The following is a 25,789-nucleotide window of genomic DNA, read 5'->3' as shown; positions in this document are numbered from 1 at the left end:
ATCTCGGACGGTACGAAAGAGAGGTTGAAAAGACTGGTAATAGGGGTTGCAACAATGGCGGCGGATAATTTTAGAAAGAGAGGGTCCAGATTGTCAAGCCCAGTTGATTTGTTCGGGTCCAGGTTGTTGTTTTTTTGCCAAGAGGAAAGTATGGCCAGCTGTACAGAAATGCTCATTGAAATTTTTGATTATCATATATGCTTCTAAACTCTTCTACATTGATGTGGATGCTACCATGATTAAAAGGATAATCCTGAATGAATCGTGAATCATGATGAGTGATAAAGTTAGACGCACAAATATCATATCCCCCAAAAATGCTAACCGCCCCTCTTATTGTAATGGTGAGTGGTTAGCGGTTCACGATTCATTCAGGATTATCTGTAATATGGTAGTGTCCACATTAATGTAGAAGGTTTTAGAAACATATTCTATTCCTATTTACAATAAAAGTGACTCCAAAATGACACAATACATTATTTACCATTCATTTCTATTGGGCACAAAATAATATGAAACACAACCAAAACTAACAGCAAATGCATCCAACAAATGTGTGGAGTCACAAGCTTGATGTAGTCAATGCGTGCTAAGAATATGAGACCAAATATTTGACTTTTTACAACTTTAATACACATAAGTAAATTTGTCCCAATACTTTTTGTCGCCTAAATTCGGGGAACTGTAATTTCTAAACGGTTCACCCGAAATGGATGAAAATACCTTCAAATTAAAACTGACAGTCTGCACTTTAACCTCATATTCATTGTTTGATTTCAAGTATAGAGCCAAAAGAAGAACAAATGCTTCACTGTCCCAATAATTATGGAGGCCACTGTCAGGGCAAAGCCACTGCAGGGCCTGGCATGGCTATTTTAGATCATTAAAAAAAGGTTTATAGTAGCCTATTCGCCAATAATGCGATGTGTACACTTTATTCAGTTTCCCTGCATATCAGGTAGGTGAAGTGTTCCCATTTTAACCATTTTATTTGTCTGAACATACAAACGCTTTCATCTGTTTTAATGATTATATCTTCCCAGAAGATAAAAGGTGCACCTGTAGACATATCGCTGGCCAATCAGATAGGTTAGATCACCGTGTCTACAGCAGCTACCATGAGCCCACAGCAAATTTGATTGGAAATACACTACCATTCAAAAGGTTTGGGGTCACTTAGAAATTTCCTTGGCCAGCATCCTGGAGTCATCTCTTCACTGTTGACATTGAGACTGGTGTTTTGCGGATACTATTTCATGAAGCTGCCAGTTGAGGACTTGTGAGGCGTCTGTTTCTCAAAATGTACTTGTCCTCTTGCTCAGATTTGCACCGGGGCCTCCCACTCCTCTTTCTTTTCGGGTTAGAGCCCGTTTGCGCTGTTCTGTGAAGGGAGTAGTACAGAGTGTTATACGATATCTTCAGGTTTCTTGGAAATTTCTCACATGGAATAGCCTTCCTTTCTCAGAACAAGAATAGACCGACGAGTTTCAAAAGAAAGCATTTTGAGCATGTAATCAGTTTTCAGGACAGTTTTATTGCTTCTTTAATCAGGACAACAGTTTTCAGCTGTGCTAACATAATTGCAAAAGGGTTTTCTAATGATCAATTAGCCTTTTAAAATGATACACTTGGATTAGCTAACACAACGTGCCACTGGAACACAGGAGTGATGGTTGCTGATAATGGGCCTCTGTACACCTATGTAGACATTCCATTAAAAATCAGCCGTGTCCAGCTACAATAGTCATTTACAACAATAACTTGTCATGTGCTAATTGATTCGGGTGCGACAATATCACTCATCTCTCAAACATTGTTTGATGATCTCGAAAGGGCCAAAAGTGGAACGATGCGACACTACACTTCAAGGGGTCACTCAGACTACATCGCCTCTCACATTGAGAGTCATGCTGAAACTACACTTCAAGGACGTATCGCTCGTTCACCCTGTATATGTTACCAGCCTCGAAACTGCACCCCTGCTACTTGGAGCAGACTTGATGGATTGGTTACTTCCATTGATGGATTGGAAAACTAACCAGGTATGATCACAGACCCCAGTGCCTTCTCCACTGACCACACTGTCCCCCCCTAACGCTAGCTGCAACGCAGTCATTCATGAGGGGTATCTGTCAAAAGCACCCCTTGGGAAAATGACGTTTAGAAACCTCTTGGGGCAGAATCCGATCCAAGGAGATGTTACGATATCTCCACACATTCCATCAGCCAACCTGATTGACCATTCTTTTCATGATTTCGAGGGGGGAGGGGTCGAGACTACGGACGACACCGTACAAGGCCACCAGAGCATAAATCAAATCTAGTTGTAAACTCCCCTATGAGAACAGTGAGGAGCAGACAGGCCCCTAGACGGGGATTATCTTAGAACACATCTAAGATAGTATTGATGTGTACCACACTGGTCGTTGTCCACCTCCAAAACAAATGGCAACAATAATCATTCCTTGCCATGTGTAGGTACAACTACAATACAACTAGTAAAATGCTTCAATCATGTGTTCCGGTAGTATAATATTTCAGAATAAATCGGTAGGATAACTGGTCCCTTTGAGCACAAGTACCAATACCAGCGACAGTCAGTCTAGCTACAATCAGTTAAAAGGTTAGAGACCTAACCAATCAAATTACCCTTGACAATAGCGACATAGGAGTCACTCAGAGTGCAACACGTGGAAGGGAATCTCCAGTGCACTCTTCCAATGGTTAACACACATGTCACTAATAAATAGAATCCTCCATTCAGGAGGAAAATTATTAGAATCATTAACCATGATCACACCACGTATGACTGGTCCAATACTTCCGTCGTGAGGTTAGCTCCTCCGTGGATAACATAGCTATGAAATAGACTTCTTACCTATCACCACTACAATAGTGGAAGACACAGTGACTTGTAGTAAAAACTCCTACAGACTCCCTCGACACCAAGTAGGAAAACCCTAGATATAGCATTAGAGACAATGCCATGAAGGTCATTTTGCCAGAACATTGGAAGTATATAGAATACAATTAGATGATTTTAGATGATTCTAATACAATTTGATGATTTTTGTGTGAGAACTAAATTTTGTTTATGATTTCATTCCTTTTCGGTTCAGTTCCTTTGACACTTAGGAAGTGATAGAGCCATAAACAAAGTCCCCATACAACCATCACTTAGTGCCACAACGCCACTCATTGGGGAGTGAATGTAATTCTATATATTTCATGAGTGTGTGTGCATTGTTAACATCTGCCTAAGTTACTGGATGACGACCAGACGACAGGTCCGGAACGGCGACCCCAAATCCGGACACCCATGGTCCATCCTTGTAGCGGCATGCCCCTTTGTCAGAGAGCCTACCAAGGTAAACCACCAGAGGGGGGGACCGCAACGGCGATCACCAACCAGGACACCCCCTTCCTGGGGTACTTTGCAGCTTCCAGGGAACCTACCAAGGTAAACCACTAGATGGGATCGCAACGGCGATTACCAACCGGACAACAACTGCCCATTCTTGTGGTGGACTGGTCCGCTCTCAGAGAAGCCTACCAAGTTCAACCACCAGAGGGGACTGCAACGATGATCTACAAACAGGACATCATGTGGTCACGATTTTATGTTGATTTGTAACTTGCACAACAAACAAGATCCAAACCACCAGGGGGGTATGTCATGACATTGCCCTCTTTGGGTACAGCAAGCCCCATCCCCCTCTCCCTGTCTCCTACACCCAGGCTGCTGTGGTCAGAGAGAGGTCGTAAATTCCTGGAGGAGATTATCTCCTCATGGCCACAGTATAGAGACAGAGTGAATTTCATAGAGAACAAAGGAATTTCTTCCACCTCACAGAACTGGAGAACCGGACAACATTTATGTTCTGGAGAAGGTATAAAATATCGGTAAAGAATCCAGCTACGAATGGGTCCGTTTGGTACAATTTTGTGAAACTCATGGGAGACAATACGGCCACATTACCATAACGCTGTTTATATAATAGCCTCAGATATGAGGTTTACATCTAATTGTTGTATAAGATGAATGAGTGAGGATGATACTGTTTGTGAAATTGTGTTATGTGATTTTGGACTGTTTAATGAAGGAAACTCCAATTCCTTTTGGAGTTTAACTAAATCAGAGCACCGCGCATGAGCCCAGTTATGGTCGGGCATCCTGGGACAGGCTCTTTTCTGCAATTCCGAATATAACCCCCACCTTGAGAATTTCTCAACAGACCATGTTGCTCTTAATTACAAGAGGACAAAGGTTGCAGACCAGACTGCTGAATCTTTTAACCATCCCACGTGGTTAAACTCTTAGACCATTGATACCGACAGAATAAGAACAAGTCTTTGATATTAATTACTAGTCTACAGCTAGGAATTTGGTATCATTGAACGCAAAGACCGACAACCGCCGAAACATCTATCCATAACGACATGAATGAATGTCACTCTGAACTATCCATTCTAACCACGACAGAGAGGGCGGATTAGCATTTCAATTGTTATAATTATCAACTGTGTGTTGTCTTATCTCAGTCGACCCCCACTTCCCTTTTGTACACCAAGCCGCAATGCCGGTTTATCCCACTAGGGAAACTCCTCTAACATTTCCTTGTAACTATCTACTGTTTGTTTATGCATTTGGTTAGTAAATAAATCATTTTAAGACAATTAATGTATGGATGACTCATAGTGAGGACTGGGTTTGTGCAGATAAACAATTTACGACGTTTGGAATGAGACTAATGTGAGGTAAAATAAATAAGAATTTATTAAATCAGAAGACTATTGATCAGGTATGAAGATATCTGAAAAGTTATATTTAGGGAAATTATAACTTTGTAATCTGAATATTTTCCTTGGTGCCCCGACTTCATAGTTAATTAATTACATGTTTAATCGCGTAATAATAATTGCACAGAGTCCTTTGATAAAGATTTATCTTCAGTTTAATGATGCAAAAGACACGACAGTTGCCAAGTCATATCAGATCACTGGAGATAGTAGGCTAGGCAGCCACAAATGTAACCAACCACGGTCACGGAGGTCAATCAAAGTCGATCCGGTTTGCATTTGGTTACATGCTACATATTAAACAACATCAAAGGAAGTGTACATTATAACAGTATGCTATAGACTGTATAGAACAGTGGCCAACAACCTTTTCTTAGTCAAGATAACTTTCTTAGTCAAAATGCAAACCAAGTGCAATTCTCTGCTGGGTGTGGGAGATCAAGTGCGCCTACAATGTATTGTGTGATATCAATTAAATGATCAATGGCCTAACTATACTCTCTTCTCCAGACCATTTCCGGAGACCTTCTCCTTACTTCACCTCGCTCATCAACTCATCCCTGACCGCTGGCTACGTCCCTTCCGTCTTCAAGAGAGCGAGAGTTGCACCCCTTCTGAAAAAACCTACACTCGATCCCTCCGATGTCAACAACTACAGACCAGTATCCCTTCTTTCTTTTCTCTCCAAAACTCTTGAACGTGCCGTCCTGGCCAGCTCTCCCGCTATCTCTCTCAGAATGACCTTCTTGATCCAAATCAGTCAGGTTTCAAGACTAGTCATTCAACTGAGACTGCTCTTCTCTGTATCACGGAGGCGCTCCGCACTGCTAAAGCTAACTCTCTCTCCTCTGCTCTCATCCTTCTAGACCTATCGGCTGCCTTCGATACTGTGAACCATCAGATCCTCCTCTCCACCCTCTCCGAGTTGGGCATCTCCGGCGCGGCCCACGCTTGGATTGCGTCCTACCTGACAGGTCGCTCCTACCAGGTGGCGTGGCGAGAATCTATCTCCTCACCACGCGCTCTCACCACTGGTGTCCCCCAGGGCTCTGTTCTAGGCCCTCTCCTATTCTCGCTATACACCAAGTCACTTGGCTCTGTCATAACCTCACATGGTCTCTCCTATCATTGCTATGCAGACGACACACAATTAATCTTCTCCTTTCCCCCTTCTGATGACCAGGTGGCGAATCACATCTCTGCATGTCTGGCAGACATATCAGTGTGGATGACGGATCACCACCTCAAGTTGAACCTCGGCAAGACGGAGCTGCTCTTCCTCCCGGGAAGGACTGCCCGTTCCATGATCTCGCCATCACGGTTGACAACTCCATTGTGTCCTCCTCCCAGAGCGCTAAGAACCTTGGCGTGATCCTGGACAACACCCTGTCGTTCTCAACTAACATCAAGGCGGTGGCCCGTTCCTGTAGGTTCATGCTCTACAACATCCGCAGAGTACGACCCTGCCTCACACAGGAAGCGGCGCAGGTCCTAATCCAGGCACTTGTCATCTCCCGTCTGGATTACTGCAACTCGCTGTTGGCTGGGCTCCCTGCCTGTGCCATTAAACCCTACAACTCATCCAGAACGCCGCAGCCCGTCTGGTGTTCAACCTTCCCAAGTTCTCTCACGTCACCCGCTCCTCCGCTCTCTTCACTGGCTTCCAGTTGAAGCTCGCATCCGCTACAAGACCATGGTGCTTGCCTACGGAGCTGTGAGGGGAACGGCACCTCAGTACCTCCAGGCTCTGATCAGGCCCTACACCCAAACAAGGGCACTGCGTTCATCCACCTCTGGCCTGCTCGCCTCCCTACCACTGAGGAAGTTCAGTTCCCGCTCAGCCCAGTCAAAACTGTTCGCTGCTCTGGCTCCCCAATGGTGGAACACACTCCCTCACGACGCCAGGACAGCAGAGTCAATCACCACCTTCCGGAGACACCTGAAACCCCACCTCTTTAGGTAGTGGCTGTTCCACTGGATGTCATAAGGTGAATGCACCAATTTGTAAGTCGCTCTGGATAAGAGCGTCTGCTAAATGACTTAAATGTAAATGTAAATGTATACTGTGTGGGTGGAGAACCACAGGGAAAGGTTATATACTACTGTTCAATAGTTTGGGGTCACTTAGAAATATCCTTTGTCTATAAAAGAAAAGCAATCTTTGTGTCCATTAAAATAACATCAAATTGATCAGAAATACAGTTTAGACATTGTTAATAACCTGTTTGGGCTGCAATTCCGTTAACGGGATGATATGACAACAGCCAGTGGAAGTGCAGGGCGCCAAATTCAAAACAACAGAAATCTCATAATTAAAATTCCTCAAACATACATGTATCTTATACTGTTTGAAATGTAGTTTTGTTTTTAATCTCACCACAGTGTCCGATTTCAGATATGCTTTACAGCGAAAGCACCACAAACAATTATGTTAGGTCACCACCAAAACCACAATAAAAACAGCCATTTTCCCAGCCAAAGAGAGGAGTCACAAAAAGCACAAAGAGATAAAAATTCATCACTAAAGTTTGATGATCTTCATCAGATGACACTCATAGGACTTCATGTTACACAATACATGTATGCTTTGTTTGATAAAGTTCATATTTATATAAAAATATCTGAGTTTACATTGGCGCATTACATTCACTAGTTCCAAAAACATCCAGTGATTTTGCATAGCCACATAGATTCAACAGACATACTCCTCATAAATGTAGATGATAATACAAGTTATACACATGGAATTATAGATATACGTATCCTTAATGCAACCGCTGTGTCAGATTTAAGAAAAGCTTTACGGAAAAAGCAAACCATGCAATAATCTGAGACGGCGCTCAGAACAATAGTCAAATTAGCCCCCATGTTGTAGTCAACATAAACCATAAATTACAAGCTAAATATTCCCTTACCTTTGATGATCTTCATCAGAATGCATGCCCAGGAATCCCAGGTCCACAATAAATGCTTGATTTGTTCGATAACGTCCAATTAGCTACTTTTGTTAGCGCGTTTGGTACACCTATCCAAACGCTGGTTCTGGTCGACCATGTTTTCGGACAAAATCTTCAAAAAGTTATATTACAGGTCGAAGAAACATTTCAAACTAAGTACAGAGTCAATCATTAGGATGTTTTTATCATATATCTTCAATAAAGTTCCAACTGGAGAATTCCTTTGTGTCTTGAGGAGGAATGGAACGCAGGAAGATAACATGTGCTATGCGCGTGACCTGGAACTGGCTCTCTGCCAGTAGTCTGATGCATTCTGTTCTTATTCAGTTCCACAACACAGTAGAAGCCTCATTCAAATTTCTATAGACGGATGACATCTAGTGAAAGCCCTAGGTTTGTGAATCTTCATTCATATCGAACAGAGATTTCAATAGGCAATGGTTTGAAAATATACCAACCTCAGATCTCACCTCCTGTTTGGATTTCTTCTCAGGTTCTTGCCTGCCATATGAGTTCTGTTATACTCACAGACATAATTCAAACAGTTTCAGTAACTTCAGTGTTTTCTATCCAATACTACTAATAATATGCATATATTAACAACAGACTGAGGAGCAGGCCGTTTACTCTGGGCACCTTTCATCCAAGCTACTCAATAGTGTCCCTGAAGCTAAAACTTCTTAAAATAGATGTACTTGCGATTCTTCACCACCAGTGATGCAGAATGCTGAAATCAAATGGAAGTACAAAGGGCGGGACTTCCGTTTAAATTCCTCCGCCTTGGGCGACGAAACACAGGAAGTGAAAAAGTCCTCCCTTTGTTAGCTTAGCATCTCATACAAGCTAATCCTACATTGTTCAGAAATCTTACTTCCAAGCACAAAATAGGGTCCTCTCACCATGGAACGGGTGGGTTTACTAGTGACATCTCACATTAACCCATTCGACATAGCGTTATTTTTAACGGAGCGACACTGTACATAAATACAGATATGCCTGTGGTCTGCACACACTTGCTTAATGCGGTTGACGGACAAAATAATGCGGCTCGTATGCCGAAGATCTATCCTCCAATTCCGAACCTTACTGGCTCTATGAATTTATATTGACTGACAGAAGTAGTACCGTTTGGCCTAACGGGCTAAATCTGGAATGGTTCACTCACTGACGCTAACGACACACGACCGAAGGTGCTCTGTAGCCTCTTCAAATGGGAATACACACACAACCAATTTGTATAGAAAGCAGTCTGTTTGTACAATTCTGTTTGCACAATTGATATATAGAATTCCACAGCAAAGTCCAATTCTATTTTAGATTCCTCGCACGAGGGTGTCACATATGTTGCGTCTTTGTCATCATTAAACTGAAGATGAATCTTTATCAAATGACTATTATTACGCGATTAAACTGATTAATCATGTTACTGTAATTAACTAGGAAGTCGGGGCACCAAAGAAAATATTCAGATTACAAAGTTATAATTTTCCTAATATAACTTTTCAGATAATTTCATATCTGATCAATAGTCTTCTGATTAATGAATTCTTCTTTATTTTACCTCACGTTAGTCTTATTTCAAACGTCGTAAATTGTTGGTTATCTGCACAAACCCAGTCTTCACTATGAGACCATATATCAATTGTCTTAAAATTATTTATTTACTAAGCAAGTAATTCATTGAAATGCATAAACATAACAGTAGAAGGTGACAAGGAAATGATAACGGAGTTTCCTAGTGGGATAAACCGTCATCGGGGCTTGGTGTACAAAAGGGAAGTGGGGGTCGACTGACAACACACTGACAACACACAGTTGATAATTATAACAATTGAAATCCTAATCCTTTGCACATGAACGCTCACTCATTCGGGAACAATTGCAATCAATATATATATTTACGCTCAGTGTGTCGTCGGGGTCTCTGTCCCAGGATGCCCGACCATAACTGGGCTCATGCGCGGTGCTCTGATTTAGTTAAACTCCAAAAGGAATTGGAGTTTCCTTCATTAAACAGTCCAAAATCACATAACACAATTTCACAAACAGTATCATCCTCACTCATTCATCTTATACAACAATTAGATGTAAACCTCATATCTGAGGCTATTATATAAACAGCGTTAGGGTAATGTGGCCGTATTGTCTCCCATGAGTTTCACAAAATTGTACCAAAAGGACCAGTTCGTAGCTGGATTCTTCGCCGATCTTTTATACCTTCTCCAGAACAAATGTTGTTCGGTTCTCCTGTTCTGTATATATTATATATATATATTATATATATATATTATTATTATTCTGTGCGGTGGAAGAAATTCCTTTGTTCTCTATGAAAATTCACTGTCTCTACAGTGGCCATGAGGAGATAAATTCTTGGAAGAGATTAAGACCTCTCTCTGACCACAGCAGCCTGGGTGTAGGAGACAGGGAGAGGAGGATGGGGCTTGCTGTTCCCAAAGAGGGCAACGTCATAACACAATCTATCAGAGAATTATGTTCTAGTCTCCATCTCATTAATTCAACTAGGCCTATAGTTTATTATGTATCTATGAGAGCTGCATGTTTTGATCTGGCCCTTCTTTGGACACTGTGTTAACCTCCAAACGAGCTTCAATGCAATATACTCCTTCCGTGACGTCCAACTGCTCTTAAATGCTAGTAAAACAAAATGCATGCTCTTCATCCGATCGCTGCCTGCACCCACCCACCCGACTAGCATCACTACTCTGGACGGTTCTGACTTGGACAACTATAAATACCTAGGTGTCTGGCTAGACTGTAAACTCTCCTTCCAGACTCATATTAAGCATCTCCAATCCAAAATTAAATCTAGAGTTGGCTTCTTATTTCGCAACAAAGCCTCCTTCACCCATGCAGCCAAACATATCCTCGTAAAACTGACCATCCTACCGATCCTCGACTTCGGCGATGTCATTTACAAAAAGCCTCCAACACTCTACTCAGCTAATTGTATGCAGTCTATTACAGTGCCATCCGTTTTCTCATCAAAGCCCCATATACTACCCACCACTGCGACCTGTATGCCCTCGTCGGCTGGTCCTCGTCGGCTGGTCCTCGCTCTGCCTTATCTCAGCTCACTGGTCACCATAGCAACACCCACCCGTAGCGTGCGCTCCAGCAGGTATATTTCACTGGTCATCCCCAAAGCCAATACGTCCTTTGGCCGCCTTCCCTTACAGTTCTCTGCTGCCAATGACTGGAACGAATTGCAAAAATCACTGAAGCTGGGGATTTATATTTCCCTCACTAACTTTAAGAGTCAGCTGTCAGAGCAGCTTACCGATCACTGCAGCTGTACATAGCCCATCTGTAAATAGCCCATCCAACCAACTAAATACCTCATCCCATATTGTTTTGTTTTAGTTTTTTTCTGCTCTTTTGCACCCCAATATTTCTACGTGGACATCCCCATGTGCACATCTATCACTCCAGTGTTAATTGCTGAATTGTAATTACTTCATCACTAATGGCCTATTTATTTATTTATTCATTTTTTTAAGTGGGAGAACTTGCACAATTGGTGGCTGACTAAATACTTTTTTCCCCCAATGTAAATATGCAGGTTTAAAAATATATACTTGTGCATTGATTTTAAGAAAGGTATTGATGTTTATGGTTAGGTACACATTGGTACAACGACAGTGCTTTTATTTAGCAAATGCGCTTGTTAAATCATCACCTGTTTGGCGAAGTAGGCTGTGATTCGATGATAAATTAACAGGCACCGCATCGATTATATACAACGCAGGACAAGCTAGATAAACTAGTAATATCGTCAACCATGTGTAGTTAACTAGTGATTATGTTTAAAAAAAATTATAAGATAAGTTTAATGCTAGCTAGCAACTTACCTTGGCTCCTTGCTGCACTCGCGTAACAGGTAGTCAAGCCTGCCACGCAGTCTCCTCATGGAGTGCAATGTAATCGGCTATGATCGGTGTCCAAAAATGCGAAATGAATCTGCCATTCCAATTAATCGGTCGACCTCTATACGCAAGTATAAACACCATGGGACCATGCAGCCGTCATACCACTCAGGAAGGAGACGCGTTCTGTCTCCTAGAGATGAATGTACTTTGGTGCGAAAAGTGCAAATCAATCCCAGAACAACAGCAAAAGACCTTGTGAAGATGCTGGAGGAAACGGGTACAAAAGTATCTATATCCACAGTAAAACGAGTCCTATATCGACATAACCTGAAAAGCCGCTCAGCAAGGAAGAAGCCACGGCTCCAAAACTGCCATAAAAAAAGCCAGACTACGGTTTGCAACTGCACATGGGGACAAAGATCGTACTTTTTGGAGAAATGTCCTCTGGTCTGATGAAACAAAAATACTGTTTGGCCATAATGACCATCGTTATATTAGGAGGGAAAAGTGGGACACTTCCAAGCTGAAGAACACCATCCCAACCATGAAGCACGGGGGTGGCCGCATCATGTTGTGGGTGTGCTTTGCTGCAGGAGGGACTGGTGCACTTCAAAAAATGGATGGCATCATGAGGGAGGAAAATGATGTGGATATATTGAAGCAACATCTTAAGAAATCAGTCAGGAAGTTAAAACTTGGTCGCAAATGGGTCTTCCAAATGGACAATGACCCCAAGAATACTTCCAAAGTTGTGGAAAAATGGCTTAAGGACAAGTCAAGGTATTGGAGTGGCCATTACAAAGCCCTGACCTCAATCCTATAGAACATTGTTGGGCAGAACTGAAGAAGTGTGTGTGAGCAAGGAGGCCTACAAACCTGACTCAATTACACCAGCTTTGTCAGGAGTAATGGGCCAAAATTCACCCAACTTATTATGGGAACCTTGTGGAAGGCTACCGAAGCGTTTGACCCAAGTTAAACAATTTAAAAGCCATGCTACCAAATATTAATTGAGTGTAAACTTCTGACTCACTGGGAATGTGATGAAAGCAATAAAAGCTCAAATAAAATTGTGAAAAACTGAGTTTAAATGTGTTTGGCTAAGGTGTATGTAAACTTCCGACTTCAACTGTACATCAACACCATCCTGTCTTTTTAATAGATGTTATATCCTTGTATTCCTACTGCTGTATCATCAAAGGTGCTGTAAAAGTGAGTCTCAAATGTCTAATACTGAAAATTAATGTTATCTAAGATTAGCTGTGCCACGAATTTCATGAGCTTTGTTTGAGGCTACATACATCATCAGTGCGCGCAACAGAGCAGTGTACTGTCTACACTCAATTTGTTGTTTTTATTCAATTGTTTTCTTTTAAATCATAGCTAAAGTTTTTATTGCAAAGGATTCCGCAACGCGGTTAGCCTTTAAGGCTGGGACTGCAAGTTTGTGTTCCGGATTCCTGTTAAGTAGCAGTTAGCCTTCTTCGTTTTCCTGATGGTTATCAGCTAAAGCTAGCAGTGCTAGCCCACTGGTGTTTTTATCCACAGCTGGGTGTGAAATGATTTCCACACAATCACAAGATGAAGGTAAGGAGTAACTGAAAACTGGGACAGGGATTTGTCTGCACTTTGTCAAGCAGCTTAGGGAAGAGATCCTCCGACTGCTCGCTAGGCTGCGAGAAAAGGATTGCTTGCTTTCTAAGTAGACAAACGTGCTGTCAATGAGTCGGGCGGAGTTGATCTGCCCCAATGCAACGGACAAATGTTAAGCTCAACTCCGCATCCCCTGGGAGACTAGACACTCGCAAGGCATAGGAGATAGGGAAGGCAGTCTGGCCACCCTTCATCTATCCAAGAAGATCAAATCCAGCTATCAAACATCTTTGGCCGGCTTGAGATGGACCTCCCAGCCCCGGGAGTCAGCATGGATCCTGGGAGTATACCACCAGCCGGTGGCCACCACAGTTCAGGGGGTTACTGACTCAAGACAGAAGGGCCATCTTCCACCTTCCTAGGGTTTCCCACGCCATTGGAATTTTGTGATTACGATCTTGTCTCATCGCTGCAACTCCCCAATGGGCAGGCGAAGGCGAAGCTCGAGTGATGCATCCGCAGAAACATGACCCGCCAAACCGCGCTTCTTAACACCTGTTCGCTTATCCTGGAAGCCAGCTGCACCAATGTGTCGGAGGAGACACCGTTCAACTGACGACCGAAGTCAGCCTGCAGGTGACAGGTGACGCTACAAGACCATGGTGCTTGCCTACGGAGCTGTGAGGGGAACGGCACCTCAGTACCTCCAGGCTCTGATCAGGCCCTACACCCAAACAAGGGCACTGCGTTCATCCACCTCTGGCCTGCTCGCCTCCCTACCACTGAGGAAGTACAGTTCCCGCCCCAATGGTGGAACAAACTCCCTCACGATGCCAGGACAGCGGAGTCAATCACCACCTTCCGGAGACACCTGAAACCCCACCTCTTTAAGGAATACCTAGGATAGGATAAAGTAATCCTTCTCACCCCCCTTAAAAGATTTAGATGCACTATTGTAAAGTGGCTGTTCCACTGGCAAATTGTGCGCCGCCCTATGGGACTCACGGTCACGGCCGGTAATGACACAGCCTAGGATCGAACCCCAGGCTATACGGACGCCGATGCGGTGTCTTAGACTGCTGGGAGGCCCACTCACGTAGGTTTTAACGACCTGCTTTAGACGATCTGAGGAACTGAGGGAGGACTACAAATATATATTTTAAAACACCACGCTAGCACAGGGCCACCTCCCGTGCTATCAGAGGGGTTCGGAACATTTCAGCTGACTCGTTGCTCTAAACGAGTACCTGAAGGAACTATGCAATGACAGGAATGTCTCCTTTTGTGGCAACTTTGATTTGCTGTGGGAGCAATCAGCAGTTTTAAAAAAATAGATGGGATTCATCCTAACCGCAGGGGTTCCAGGATTATTTCCAGTGACATCACAAACTGTTTTAGTGACTGACTGACAGGGTCTGGTAGTGATCCAGTCCTCCCTGTCAAAATAAGCAACAGAGGACTTGGAAAGCATATCAACTCCTGTAGAAATGGCACTGTAGTTATTGTGAGTAACCTAATTTATGTTCCTCTACCGCCACCTTCCGGTGAGTTTATACAAATTGTCATATCCTACCATTCTGATCGATTGGAGGATGACAGAAAACATGGCTGTAATTTTCATAATTTGGCTGTTATTCCATTGGTTACCTGCCCCAGGGACAGAGCGGCCTACACTCACTGAATATGGAGCTTTTAAATTGTTAGAGCAATCACTAGTAAAACCTTTCTCGTGAATGACCGCATTACTGAGCGCAAAGTTGATAGCCATGTTTTTGTGAGAAACATGCGGTCTTCAGACTGTAGTGCCACTCTTATTGAAGCCTCCCCGCCAGACTACAGCGTTTTATACTACCAGAAAAGGGAAAAGGGTGGGGGGGACAGCCTCTATTTTTACTAATGCTCTCAGCTGTAAGGACATCTCATTTGGTGACAGTCTTTTGAGCATCATGCTATACTGTTTAAATGTCAGCCACTAGTGCTGGCTATAACCCTGTATAGGCCAGCAGAGTACTGCCCACTTTCTTTACTGATTTCTCTGAACTATTGTCCTTGGGAATTATGATAAAATCATTGTTTGGCGATTTTAATATTCACGTTGACAAAGAGACTGACTCCAGGGCCAATGAATTTATTCATCTTTTTGAGCTCTATGGACATCATCCAACACGTTATTGGGCCCACCGATAACCTGTGGACATACTCTGGACCTGGTTACTACCAAAGGGCTTTCAATTGACATATCCTCTATTGTTGAAGTTTGCTTTATCTGATCACCACTGGGCATTTTTTACTACCTCGTTGCCCATAGCAACAGGGTAATACAGAACGCATTATTAACAAACGCTATCTTACCTCTGACGTTGCTACAGATTTGACTGAGTTTATGAACAATACATCATCACCTATTCTGCCTTCCTCTTGTGATAATTTAGTAGATAACACCAATAGCAAATTAAGGGCAACCATTGATGCCATAGCTCCAGTAATGTTGAAAAAGGCCACATCGAAATGGAGAACCCCTTGGCTGAGAGGAAACAAATCAATTAAAAGAGAAATTGCAGAAAGGCAGAGCGGAAGTGGAGCATGTCAAAGTTGCAGGTCCACTATGATATTCTGAGAGAGCAACTTGGCATATCTAACAAGGCAATTGGAAATGCCAGACGGGCTCAGGTTTCTAACTTGATCACTAATAATCAGAATAATTTGAGAGTGCACTTCTCGACCATTGACGGCCTGATATATCCTACAAGCCTGTGAACTTTCCTCCACATCTAAATGTGATAAGTTTTCAGCATAGTTCAGAGATAAGATAACAAACGTTAGGCTGGAAATCCAGACCTGATGAGAAGTTTGATGATATGTGCCCTAGCCTACCATGCAAAGGCACTGTGGAGTTATTTTCCCTGGTTGACACGACATGCTCAGGAAAGTGATATCACAGCTTAAGCCTTCTACCTGCCTTCTTGATCCTATCTCCACCAGCTTCTTCAAAAGTTTTTAATTGCATATCTGAAGTTCAAGCTATTGTTAATCCATTCCTGTTCACAGGCACTTTCCCCAATGCACTAAAAACTGCTATTGTAAAACCCCTTCTGAGGAAAAAGTCATCTAGATTCTTCAGCTCCAACCTCCATCTCTAACCTTCCATTTTTTTATAATTCTGAAGAAATTGGTTTTCAAACAGCTAAATTATATAAGTGCCAACTGTATTTAAAAAAAAAATCCTATCTGGTTTTCATGCCCACCATAGCACAGACATCCTTAGTTAAAGTGGTAAATGATCCTAGAGCCAACACAGATGCCAAACAGCTCTCTGTCCTCTTTAAGCTTTACATGAATATGGCCCTCTCTGAGCTTTATAGTAATATGGCTCTGAATATATACAGTTGAAGTTGGAAGTTTACATACACTTAGGTTGGAGTCATTAAAACTAGGTTTTTAACCACTCCACAAATTTCTTGTTTAACAAACTATAGTTTCGGCAAGTCGGTTAGGACAATTACTTTGTGCATGACACAAGTCATTTTTCCAACAATTGTTTACAGACAGATTGGATTTAGGTGCTGTGTTCAACAGTGTTAACCATGATTTCCTTCTGGACAGAATGGAGAGGTGGGTTGGCCTCTCTGTCACAGTTTTAAATTGGTTTAGGACCTATTTAACAGGTTGAGAGTTTGTCACCCATGGTGAACATAACTCAGAGAAAATAGATATCACGTGGTGTTCCACAAGGTTAAATTTTGGATCCGGTACTGTTCAGTTTATGTATGTTACACTTGGCAGCATTATAAGAAAGCATGGGAGTGATTTTCACTGCTAACCAGACGATACACAACTTTACATTTCTGTGTCACCAGAGCCATTTCTATCTCAGGCTGATACATCCATGATTTTATTTACAAGCAGGCTTAACTACTTTTAACGCTCTCCTGTCTGTTCTACCCAAGAAAGCCATTGGTTAACTGCAAAACATACAGAATGCTGCACACATTACACCAGTTTAAAAGTCTCTGCACTGGCTGCCTGTGAGTTTTAGAATACATTTTAAGATTATTCTATTGGGTTTTAAAATCAACCCGCAATTGTGCACCCCATTACATATGGACATAGACATGCTTTTGAGTTATGTACCCAGTAGGTTGCTCAGATCTTCGGGCACTGGCCTTTTAACTATTACCAAAGCCTAGGACCAAGAGGCATGGAAAGGCAGCCTTTAGTTACTATGCCCCCAGCCTCTGGAATAACCTGCCAGAGAATCTGAGGGTGGCTGAAATTGTGGACACATTTAAAAGAGACATGCCTTTTTGGCTTTGATTTTCCTTAGGGTACTTTTTTCAGTTTGCCTGTTTTTCTTGTTATTCTTGTTTTTTTTTACCCGCTTATGTTTGTTGTGTAGCAAACATGTATATGAGCCAACTTTAACCCTTTCCTGGGTAGTTTATTTAAAACTGAACTCATCATTATAATAGGCTGTATTTCTAATAATTTTATTTCTCATAATAACAAATTCTATTTCTGATTTTTGTTGCAGATAATGTTCAGCAGATGCCTTATCTGGTTGAGTTCAGCTGCAGCAGGGTGCTCTATTCTTTGTGACACTTCTGCATAGATGTCTTGCTGGACAGTTGGTCTCTTCTGACAAGGGTGTTTTCCTGTTAGAATGGATGGGTATTGAGGTAATGGGGTGCTGTCCACTCTGGAAGGGGCCCGATGTTGTAGGGTGGAGCTGGCCTCTCTGGAAGGAACCTAGTGGTTTAGGGTCAAGCTAGCCTCTATGGAAGAGGCCCGATGGTGCAGAGTGGTGTTGGCTGCTCTAGATGGGGCCGATGGTGGAGCTGGCCACTGTGGATGTGGCCCGGTGGTGTAGAGTGGTGCTGATCTCTCTGGATGGCTGATGGTCATGATCTTGGAGGATGTATGGCAGAGTTCCTCTTATTTTGGTTTTTGCTTTGCCCCAGAGCAGTTTCTTTCAGTTTCCTAGCAAAGACCTTGACACCTGTTTTTTTTCAAGTGTACTAGGCCATACATCAGCTGGGGGTGAATATCAGTGGTGGTTCTTTAGGTAAACATTGTCCAAGAGAGCATAGCCTCTAAAGAGCTCAGCTTTGTTGCTCTGAATAATGTGGAAGGGCACATCCCCATGTGGCATCAGGGTGGACATACTGATTTTGACTGCTACATGCTGCATTGCAAGAGCTACATGTCCTCTCGCTGCCATCAAATCATTGTTAAATCATGTTAAATGCAAGAGTCATGGATTTACATAGGCCTACAATACTATTTGGTCTGTAATGTGAAGTCACATGTCAGATGGTTTGTTGTGTGTTATCGATTACATTAAGGTAGGATACGCTATGCATTTGTGATAATTTAATGATTCTTTGAGAGCCTCAATTTTGGCCCACCTACGTTTTTGCTGGCCCTGCCATCAATATTTCTGTCTACACCATGACCTTCAGATGCATGGTCACAGGCACCAAGAGAACGACTACTACATTACACATCTGTCCTGTCCAATTCCTGCCTTTTATGCTGCTCCAGTGAAAATGACACTTCTAGTTTTTCAAGCTTTGGACAAGTAGCCTAGGCTAGATACATGTTAACCTACTTTGCTGTACCACACGTTATTGCTAAACATAGTGTCCATACATAACTCGTGAATTGAACGATGTTTGACCGTTAACATGGCATGGCTGTGTTTACACATGGATAACGTAGTCTACCATTTCCATCGCATGAGAAGCACGCGCGGTAGATTAGACAGACGCAGTCTGATGGCGGTGAGAATATAATCAGTGCCTGTTTCAGCCGAGGAGTCCGCAGGCCTTGGTCATTCACTATCACTTTTAAATCTCAGAGCTGTCAAAGGTTTCCTAGCAACAAGGCAGCGGATCGTTCAGCCGAGAAGAAGAGAAAAAAAACACGGGGTATTTGGGATAAACTCCAGTCTCACCAAAGTGTTTGACCCCCCCCAAAAAAAATATTGCCCGGTATAAATATGCCCTTCTCGCATTTAATAACCATCCAAACCATGTATGCAGTAATATTCTCCTGATGTTGCACACCGAACGAGCTACCCACCTCATATGACTGTTCTCTGGCCCTGTCCTCTCAGCGGTTCCGTTTTGTTGACAATCTGTTTTCTACCATTTGATATCCGTTTCTGTTGCATTTGTGGTGAGCAGTTGAAACGAGTGCTGAATACCAAGTTAGTCTGCGGTTTTACAGTCCGTTGTATTGGACACTTGAGATGGTTACGTTGTGTTAGCTAAATTGTCACATTCAAATACCGCCTCTTGATATGGTCACATGCATTGGGTCGTGTGGTATACAGCGCCATCAAGTGATGGAATTGTTGTATGAGTACGTCTAGTAGGTTATGGGGCCTCGAAGCTATATTTTATCATACACGTATATATAGGCTAGTCTATGGGCCCAATCAAGAAATGGGTGGCATGATCCCAGTTTGTGCTCTTGATTTGATTATATTTTTTTATTTGATTTTTACCATTTAAAATACATGAAAATGTTCAACCAGGCAGATACATTTACCAACATTGCCGATGATTATATAGACAAAAAAAGTAAACAAATCAAATCAAATCAAATGTTTTTTGTCACATGCGCGGAATTCAACAACCTTACCGTGAAATGCCTACTTACAAGCCCTTAACTCTATTAGAGTTAGAAAACAAGACAAACTGGCACAGAGAGACAGGAAACACAAGGATATATACACAGAGGATAATAAGCAACACCTGGAGCGGGTGGAGACAATCACAAGGACAGGTGAACCAGATCAGGGTGTGACACACAGGAGGTTAAGGAATTGAAAAATGTTATGTTTGGAGGGATGTGACAAAAGGAAGTCTGACTGCACAACCGATTGGCAAGCATACTGCAAATTGAGAAATCACGTGACTAAACTGAATAAAAAGAAGAAGAAACTACACTACTGTATGAAAGAAAGATAAATTACATATAGGATGATATTTAAAAAATCTTTGGAGCATCTTCAATGAAATGTTGGGAAAAAAGGCAAAGTCAGCTCCATCATTCATTGAATCAGATGGCTCATTCATCACAAAACCCACTGATATTAACTACTTTAATTACTTTTTCATTGGGAAGATAAGCAAACTTAGGCATGACATGCCAACAACAAACGCTGATAGTGAACATCCAAGTATATCTGACCAAATTATGAAAGACAAGAATTGTAATATTTTGAATTCTGTAAAGTGGGTGTGGAAGAGGTAAAAAAAAAGATTGTTGTCTATCAGCAATGACAATCCACCGGAGTCTGACAACTTGGATGGAAAATTACTGAGGATAATAGAGGACGATATTGCCACATCTTCAATTTAAGCCTATTAGAAAGTGTGTGCCCTCAGGCCTGGAGGGAAGCAAATGTAATTCTGCTACCTAAGAATAGTAAAGCCCTCTTTACTGGCTCAAATAGCCGACCAATCACTGTGTTACCAACCCTTAGTAAACTTTTGGAAAAAATGGTGTTTGACCAGTGCTATTTTACAGTAAAGTAATTGAAACAGGCTTTCAGCACGCTTATAGGGAAGGACATTCAACAAGCACAGCACTTACACAAATGACTGATGATAGGCTGAGAGAAATTGATAGTAAAAAGATTGTGGGGGCTGTTTTGTGGGACTTCAGTGTGGCTTTTGACATTATCGATCACAGTCTGCTGCTGGAAAAACGTATGTGTAATGGCTTTACACCCCGTGCTATACATCCCAACTCACTGGTCACCATAGCAACACCCACCCGTAGCTTGCTCCAGCAGGTATATTTCACTGGTCATCCCAAAATCCAACGCCCACTTTGGCCTCCTTCCCTTCCAGTTCTCTGCTGCCAATGACTAGAACAAATGGAAAAAAAATCACTGAAGTTGGAGACTTATATCTCCATCTCTACCTTTAAGCATCAGCTGTCAGAGCAGCTTACCGATTGCTGCAGCTGTACAAAGCCCATCTACCAACTACCTACCTCATCCCATATTTGTTTTAGTTTTTCTGCTCTTTTGCACACCAGTATTTCTACGTGCACATCCTCATCTGCATAATCTATCACTCCAGTATTATTTGCTGAATTGTAATTACTTCACCACTATGACCTATTTATTGCCTTTACCTCCTTCCTTCATTTGCACACACTGTATACAGATTTTTCTATTGTGTTTTTGACTGTACGTTTGTTTGTCCCATGTGTAACTCTGTGCTGTTGTTTTTGTCGCACTGCCTTGCTTTATCTTGACCAGGTCGCAGTTGTAAATGAGAACTTGTTCTCAAATGGCCTACCTGGTTAAATAAAGAAGTAATAACTAAAAATATATATATAAAAAATATTGTGGATAAAAAATTACCTGTCTAACAGAACACAGAGGGTGTTCTTTAATAGTAGCCTCTCCAACATAATCCAGGAAGAATTATGAATTCCCCAGGGCAGCTGTCTAGGCCATTTACTTTTTTCAGTCTTTTACTAACGACATGCCACTGGGTTTGAGTAAAGCCAGAGTGTCTATGTATGCGGAAGACTTGACACTATACACGTCAGCTACTACAGTGACTGAAATGACTGCAACACTTAACAAAGAGCTGCAGTTAGTTTAAGTTAGTATTTCAAAAACTAAAAGCTGTCTGGGCCCCTTACTTACTGAAATCATTCACTAAACCCTAAACCTTGACGAAATCTTGCAATAAATTATGTGGAAATGGAGGAAGTTGAGGTGACTAAACTGCATGGAGTAACACTGGATTGTAAAACTGTCATGGTCATAACATAATGACACAACAGTAGCTAAGATGGGGAGAAGTGTCTCCATAATAATGCACTGTTCTACCTTCTTAACAGCAATATCAGCAAGGAAGGTCCTGCAGGCACTAGTTTTGTCGCACCTGGACTACTGTTCAGTCGTGTGGTCAGGTGCCACAAATAGGGATTTAGGAAAATTGCAATTGGCTCAGAACAGGGCAGCACGGCTGGCCCTTGGATGTACACAGAGAGCAAATATTAATAATATGCATGTCAATCTCTCCTGGCTCAGTGGAGGAGAGATTGACTTCATCACACTTGTATTTGTGAAAGGTATTGTTGAAGGTACATGTTGAAAGCACCGAGCTGTCTGTTTAAATGATTAGCACAGAGCTCAGACACCCATGCATACCCCACAAGATATGCCACCAGAGATCTCTTCACAGTCCAGAACAGACTATGGGAGGCGCACAGTACTACATAGAGCCATGACTACTTGGAACTCTATGCCACATCGGGTAACTGATACAAGCAGTAGAATCAGATTTAAAAAAAACAGATAACAATACACCTTATGGAACAGCGGGGACTGTGAAGCAACACAAACATAGACACAGACATGCATACACACACAGGATATACATACGTACACATGGATTTTGTGTTATACATATGTGGTAGTGGAGTAGGGGCCTTAGTGTGTTGTGAAATCTGTTATGAATGTGTTGTAATGTTTTAAAATTGTATAACTGCCTTCATTTTGCCAGAACCCAGGAAGTGTAACTGCTGCTTTGGCAGCAGCTAATGGGGATCCATGATAAAAACAAAATACAAATACCAAATCGGACTTGTGTGTGTTCAGACAGCAGTAGTTTGCTGACCTGACTATGCTAGTTGTCATAGTAATGACGGGTGTGAGCAGTGGCGTAGATCGATTGGTGGTGCTTGTGCTTCCTATCGCTCAGAAGTTATGTAGCAAGCTAAGGTGACAACAATGCCTGCCATGGACGTTTCCCAGCTGCTTTAAATGTTCAAAATCATAGTGTAAGAACACTTTTAAAGCTTCAAAGGATAAGACGATCCAACTTTCAAAACAAGTCCGTTTTGGCTAGCCACAGCAGTCAACTAGCTAGCTAGGTAGATGTTGAGCTTTCTACCACATTCACTCATTTGTTTGTAAACAATTAGCAAGCTTGTTAGCTACCATGTGTTCTTGTCAAAATGGTCAACAGAGTAGCTAGCAAGCAACAAGATTTGCCAAATAACATTCTAAAAACCACTTGAGAGCCAATAAATTTTACCCGGCTATGAATCAGTCTGACTTGAATATCTGATTCCATGTGCTTTCTGTTCACACTGGAGGAAAAAGAACAGATTTAAATCAGATATGGATTAAGAATAGTACATGGCCATTAAGGCCAGATTGTTCTTCGAGATGTCTCAATGTTCATAGATGATCCGCCGGGTAAAATAATCATCACAATGGTTATAGAGGGCGCAACAGGTCAACACCTCAGGAGTAAATGTCAGTTGGCTTTTCATAGCCGAGCATTGAGAGAGAGAGAGACTACATGAGATCACACAGGACCCAAGATAAGACAGGAGCAGAGGCATCATGCCTATAGGGCACATGGCCACCTGTCCCTTCAGATTTGTCCTATTTAAATATATATACACATATTATCAGGAATCAAAGTAAGACCCAGATGCAGACTGTCGAAGTAGCAATGTTTATTGTAGCAACAGGGGCAGACAAAGACAGGTCAAGGCAGGCAGGGGTTGAAGATCCAGGTTAAGGCAAAGGTACAGGACGGCAGCCGGACTCAGGGTCAGGGACAGGCAGAGAGGTCAGGCGGGTACAGGGTCAGGACAGACAATGGTCCAAAATCAGGAGGACGAGGAAAGGGAGGCTGGGATAATGATAGGAGCTGACAGGGAAAACCGCTGGTTAGCTTGAACGAACAAGACGAACTGGCAAGAAACAGACAGAGAACACAGGTATAAATACACGGGATAGTTGGGAAGAAGGGCGACACCTGGAGGGGGGGGTGGAGACGAGCACAAGGACAGGTGAAGCAGATCAGGGCGTGAGACAGTCAAACAGTACCAGTCAAAAGAATGGACACACCTACTCATTCAAGGGTTTTTCTTTATTTTTACTATTTTCTACATTGTAGAATAATTAGTGAAGACAAAATTATGAAAATTATGAAATAGCACATATGGAATCATGTTGTAACCAAAAAAGTGTTTTTCTTGATGATAGCTTTACACAATCTTTGTCTTGATGATAGCTTTACACACTCTTGGCATTCTCTCAACCAGCTTTATGAGGTAGTCACCTGGAATGGATTTCAATTAACAGATATGCCGTGTTGAAAGTTAATTTGCGGAATTTCTTTCCTTCTTAATATGTTTGAGCCAATCAGTTGTGTTGTGACAAGGTATGGGTGGTATGCAGAAGGTAGCCCTATTTGGTAAAAGACCAAGTCCATATTATGGCAAAAACAGCTCAAATAAGCAAAAAGAATGACAGTTCATCATTACTTTAGGACAAGAAGGGCAGTCAATCCGGAAACTTGAAAGTTTCTTCAATTGCAGTCGCAAAAACCACCAAGCGCAACGATGAAAATGGCCACAGGAAAGGAAGACCCAGAGTTACCTCTGCTGCAGAGAATAAGTTTGCTAGATTTACCAGCCTCAGAAATTGCAGCCCAAATAAATGCTTTACAGAGTTCAAGAAACAGACACATCTGAACATCAACTGTTCAGAGGAGACGGGGGAATAAGGCCTTTGTGGTCGAATTGCTGCAATGAAACCACTACTAAAGGACATCAATAATAAGAAGAGACTTGCTTGGGCCAAAAGCACGAAGAATGTCCATTAGACCGGTGGAAATCTGTCCTTTGGGATGCTAAGCCCAAATTTGAGATTTTTGGTTCCAACCGCCGTGTCTTTGTGAGACACAGAGTAGGTGAATGAATGATCACTGCACGTGTGGTTCTCATCGTGAAGCATGGAGGAGGAGGTGTGATGGTGTGGGGGTGCTTTGCTGGTGACACTGTCAGTGATTTATTTAGAATTCAAGGCACACTTAACCAGCATGGCAACCACAGCATTCTGCAGCGATACGCCATCCGATTTGGTTTGAGCTTAGTGGCATTATCATTTGTTTTTCAACAGGACAATGACCCAAAACACACCTCCAGGCTGTGTAAGGGCTATTTGACCAAGAAAGAGAGTGATGGAGTGCTGCATCAGATGACCTGGCCTTCACAATCACCCAACGTCAAAAAGATGAATGGAGCAAAGTACAGTACAAAGAGATCATTGATGAAAACCTGCTCCAGAGCACTCAGACCTCAGATTTGGGTGAATGTTCACATTCCAACAGGACAACGTCCCTAAGCACACAGCTAAGACAACGCAGGATTGACTTCAGGACAGGTTTCTGAATGTCCTTGAGTGACCAAGCCAGAGCTCGGACATGAACCGGATCAAGACCGAAAATAGTTGTGCAGCAATGCTCCCCATACAAACTTACAAAGCTTGAGAGGATCTGCAGAGAAGAATGGGGGAAACTCCCCAAATGCACGTGTGCCAAGCTTGTAGCATCATACTCAAGAAGACTCTAGGATGTAATCACTGCCAATTTGGGCTTCAACAAAGTACTGAGTAAAGAGTTTGAATACTTATGTAAATATTATATTTATGTATTTAAAAAAAAACATTTCTAGAAACCTGTTTTTACTTTGTCATTATAGGGTATTGTGTGT

At 42.3% G+C, this 25,789-nt stretch overlaps 1 protein-coding gene across 4 annotated transcripts in view; it reads right to left on the bottom strand.

Annotated features, from left to right (window-relative positions):
* The window catches only part of LOC118364019 (kelch-like protein 32), a 35,104-nt gene extending 15,583 nt beyond the window's left edge, over positions 1-19,521 (bottom strand). For all 4 annotated transcript variants that reach the window (XM_052489293.1, XM_052489296.1, XM_052489294.1 and 1 more), the window contains exon 1: positions 19,322-19,521. The gene's annotated coding sequence lies outside the window, so the exon portion shown is untranslated. The remainder of the gene's footprint in view (positions 1-19,321) is intronic.
* Positions 19,522-25,789: the final 6,268 nt, after the last annotated feature.

Source organism: Oncorhynchus keta, chromosome 31 (genome assembly GCF_023373465.1).
Source record: "Oncorhynchus keta strain PuntledgeMale-10-30-2019 chromosome 31, Oket_V2, whole genome shotgun sequence".
NCBI classification, from domain to species: Eukaryota; Metazoa; Chordata; class Actinopteri; order Salmoniformes; family Salmonidae; genus Oncorhynchus; species Oncorhynchus keta.
This window is presented reverse-complemented; position numbering and strand designations above follow the sequence as displayed.